Source organism: Arctopsyche grandis, chromosome 13 (assembly GCF_051622035.1).
Source record: "Arctopsyche grandis isolate Sample6627 chromosome 13, ASM5162203v2, whole genome shotgun sequence".
NCBI classification, from domain to species: Eukaryota; Metazoa; Arthropoda; class Insecta; order Trichoptera; family Hydropsychidae; genus Arctopsyche; species Arctopsyche grandis.
The window spans coordinates 14,915,907-14,920,677 of record NC_135367.1 but is presented as its reverse complement, the minus strand read 5'-3'; positions in this window follow the sequence as shown (position 1 = coordinate 14,920,677).

Here is a 4,771-nt window from a genome sequence, read left to right as displayed (position 1 = left end):
ATAATGAAAATAAATAAATAAAAGCCAAAATTACAAATCTTTTCTTCATATGAAATAAGTTGTATTCAGTTGAAAACAAAACAAAAATCATTTAAACATAATATGAGCATACAAAATAGATAAAGAAAAAAGATCATCATTTGACATGTATTTTTAAAATCATTTTTAAATTTATTACTTAATTTTTTAATTAATCTGCAGTTCATACGCTCGGAAAGTTTTTTTTTTTCAATTTAAATACGTAAATATTGGATACGGTTGAGAACCCCTGTCATTTATACTAATTTAATAACGCCCGCGATGTGTACGATAAAAAGTAAATTATTCATTTGAAATAAAGAAAATTTTGGAGACGGTTGAGAAGCCCTGCCATATAAACTAATGCAATGTAATCTGGAGTTCATACGCTCGGAAAGTTTTTTTTTTCAATTTTAATACGTAAATATTGGATACGGTTGAGAACCCCTGTCATTTATACTAATTCAATGACATCTTAAAATGATATTCAATGAGTCACAATGACATTCGCTTAAAATGTAATTGTTCAATTTAAATAAGTATATGTTGGTACGGTTGAGAACACCTTTAATTTATAATAATTTAATAACATCCGCGATCTATACGATAAAAAGTACCATATACATCGATAAATATAATACAATAAAAAGTTACTTTTGCCATTAAAATAGGATAATTTAGGATTTTTGAACATTTTGTCGCGGGTACATTTTGTCGCGGGTACATTTTGTCGCGGGTACATTTTGTCGCGGGTACATTTTGTCGCGGGTACATTTTGTCAGTGCACTAATTTTCGGGTACATTTTGTCGTTGAACATTTTGTCCTTGCACCAATTGTCGCGTCCCCATTCCAATCGTCGTTTTCTCCACACCTTCCTATAATCTATTGATTTCAATTCGATGATTTGTAACAAATTAGAAATCATATTAGGTAGGAAGCTTGCATGTAGCGTATATGCACATTTAGTGCCTATTACATACGGGTCTACCTCACGGGGGCTCGGTGATTACTAGTCAAATGGGAACTGGTCACGGAACAACCGGTCACACCCTAAAATCGGTCAACCAGTTTTCTCGTGACCGGTTTTAGGGTGTGACCAGTTTTCTCGTGACTAGTTTTAGTGTGACGGGTGATCACGTGTGACCGATCTAGATCGATTGGTTGTCCTGTGACTGGTTTACATATAACTAGTGGTCCGTTTACCCTCACGGAACCGAAAGCGAAACGCCCGAAAACGCAAATATTGCAAAGCAAAGATCGAAAATCGAAAGATCAAAAAAAAAGAGTGCATGGTAAACGGTACTATGTATATATAATATATATGAGTGGCATGTGGTGCAATTATCTCTCTTTTTGTCATACGGCCTTGTTTAATGTGCGCGCGCAGATACGAGAGGAAAAGCCTGTTCCTCTTGTTTCTATTGTACCCTGCTCGCGCAAATTAAGTGAGGATGTATTTATCTTTCGACTAAAGATCTTTCAATTTTCGATCTTTGCCTTCCGATGTTTGCGTTTTCGGGCGTTTCACTTTCGGTCCCTCGAGGTAGACCCGTTCTATACGAATTATTTATATTTCCACATTTTGCAGACAATAAAAATTTGTGTTATTCTATATTTTATTTTACGATTTGTGCTTTGTGCTCTTGGTGGAGAAAATATTTGTGATTTTCCAAAAATGGAATATGGTGATGATGACGCTATATACATTATAACACTTGAATCTGAAGATGAAAGTGATGGTGAGGACAATATAAATGCATAAGCTAAAAATTAATAAATTTTATTTTTTAGTTAATGCAATAATATCGCAAGCCACTGATAAATGAGGCATGAAATTCATTGCCAGCTATAATAAAAGATATTTTATTTATTGTTGATTTCAATTTATTTGTTGATAACGAAATTTAGTTTGTAGTGATGGCAGCAGTAAAATTTTGAAAAAAAATAATGAATTTTGATCTGGAATAAATTGACATGGTAGCAATAGTTCTTGTTATGGGAAAAATAATTTTAAAAATATATGATTGTGTTTTAGCCCTTAAATTAATTCTTGAAAGTCTGGGCGTGTGAGCAATAGCGGCGTTTGAAGCCTGGGCAGTCAACCGGCTAGAGAAGCGCGGCCACCCAACGAATCACGCAATCGAACAGGCGATTTTAAAATTAGATGTTCATAGAAATCACACTAGAGAGAAGATCTAGGGTTGAAAAGAGATTGGTAAGGGAACAAACAAAGGACGCTGAACTCCACAAGAAGAAAACAAGAGAGTGATGTTTGAATGCATTGACCGTTATCATTTTGAACTAAGGAAGTAGCCATATTTCAAGCTGTCTAAGCCAAGTCTCATAAATATCATTTGTAAATTTATGACTTAGAGTTGAGGGGGGGGGGGCAATACTGCCGTGGCGGCCATTTTGGATCGTAACCTCAAAACTGTCACCGACATTATTATTGTTCATATTTACCGAAAACTCTTTACATATAAATATATCCGAGATTCCGAATTCCGAGATCGTCGAAGTTGCCACTTGCAAACCGCGTATTTCGAACAAGCAATTGTACCTGTACTAGGTTATTTACGTAAAGCATCCTACTCAAACACAAACCTTGACATTTACAGTACTGCCACTACATAAAAACATTTTGATTCATTTAAATGTTGCATATATCAATGACATTGACTCAATACGAGTATCTAAAAGTGTGTCGATTTGAAAATCTGATTGATATACATTTTTTTCAATTTTCCCAAAATTTCCGTCATCCAAAGTTCCCAGGAAAAAAACCCCGGTTTATTCCCGGGAATAAACCGGGTTTTTTCCCACCGGCACCAGGGACGTCATTTGGGGGGGGGGCATGGGATGGCAATTGCCATCCCTTTGTTTTGGAATAGTGTGAATTTAGAAAACAGTAAGATTTAACGATTAATGAATTAATATGATTGTTATGTTATGTTACTTTTGAGTACCATAGACTAGGCCAGAAATAGAATCGCTGCAATAAAGCTATGTAAAAAAGGTTATATTTTGTTTTGTTAAATAGTATTCCTTGGGTAAAATTCTTAGAAATTGTTCGACCTGTGGAGCGAATTGTTAGAAAGGTACACCGCATTTTATTCACAACTGAAACGGTCGTTTGTTTATGACTTCCCTTCGTAGAATTAACGGAACCAAAAATACAATTGCAAGAAGAGTTACTAAGTGAAAGTCAACGATGGTATTCCCACTGTCAATCTGCACGTGCATTACACACGTGCAATTTTTTCAGACGTCATTTGGGGGGGGGGCATGGGGGGGGCACTCTCCTCTCCTAAATTTAGGAATAGTGTGAATTTAGAAAATATTATGAATTTAATGATTAATGAGATACTATGGATCTATGAATGCTACGTTTATTTCTTATGTTATTTTTGGGTAGCTTAGTAACTAATAAAATAATCGCTGCAACGTGCTTTGAAAAAAAAAGATTTTATTATTTCGAAGAAAGTATTTTTGGTTTTTAAGTGGTATGTATGCCTTGGGTAAAATTTTTAGAAATTGTTCATTCTATGGAGCGAATCGTTAGAAAGGTCTCTTTTACTTTATTTTCTCTCAAAAACAGATGTGTAACGTTTATTTTTACACACCTCCTTTACGTTTCACTTATTCCGCAAGTTCGTATTTATTTTTTGTTTTCAAGAAAGGTTTTAAATTAATATTTTACTGAATCTGTTCAATCACAAATGATTTTATTTCTCGTATTTTTATTTACAGACGCCCATTCTCACACAAAACAGCGAATGAGATGGGTTTAATCTTCATGTGTAATTCGGTCCAAAAAAAGTTTTAGTTATTTTATAAAATTGCTTTCTGACCAAAACTTTACCAATTTTAGTACATAAAGAATACAAATATAAATTTTCAGCTTGATACGTTCAGGGGTGTGGTAAAAAAACCGTGTGTTCATAACATTTTTGACATTTCTACGAGGAAAAATTCCCACTTCTGGTTAATTAAATTTAATGATTTTTTTAATCATATTTTCATCACATTGATGGAAGAAAAATCTGGTTAACTGCCACTGTCGGTTAACGGGTGTTCACGAATTTCATATATAACTTGGTATTAAGTTTATAATTCTAGATATGAAATATCAGTTCAATACGCCAAAAAGCTTCCGAGAAACATATAACACCTCGATGTTAAAGGGTAAAAGTACTACTTCCAGTTGAGATAAAAATAATTTTATATATACATACATATGTACATGTATAAAATTATAAAAATAATAAAAATACAATCAGAAACACACAATTTTCTAGATTATGAAAACGTGATCAGTGATCGATTCTGAGTTTGAATTTTTGCATGATCTCAAAACTTCATCTATTGTTATTACGTACATTTGTACGTAATAAGATAAAGTAAAACGACAGTCGGTAGAAATTAAGTTGATTGATAGTTTTTTAGTGACACAGTCTGATGGACGATTTTTGTTGACCATGTGAAGATTTTTGGAAAAAAATTTTCACCTGCGACGCTTTTTTGACTTTTTACATAATATTTTTTCAAAAATAACCTTTTTTTATATTTTAAAACTTAATGAGGTGTATGCAAAGAATATTATCCATTTTTATTGCAATATAAAAAAAAAATCAATTTCACACAATTTTTGCCTGCTCCCCCTAAGAAAAAGCTGAAATGACGTCCCTGGTCGGCACATCTCTAGGTATCACCAACCCTAGTAACGTCACTGGATTTCAGGACATGATATTC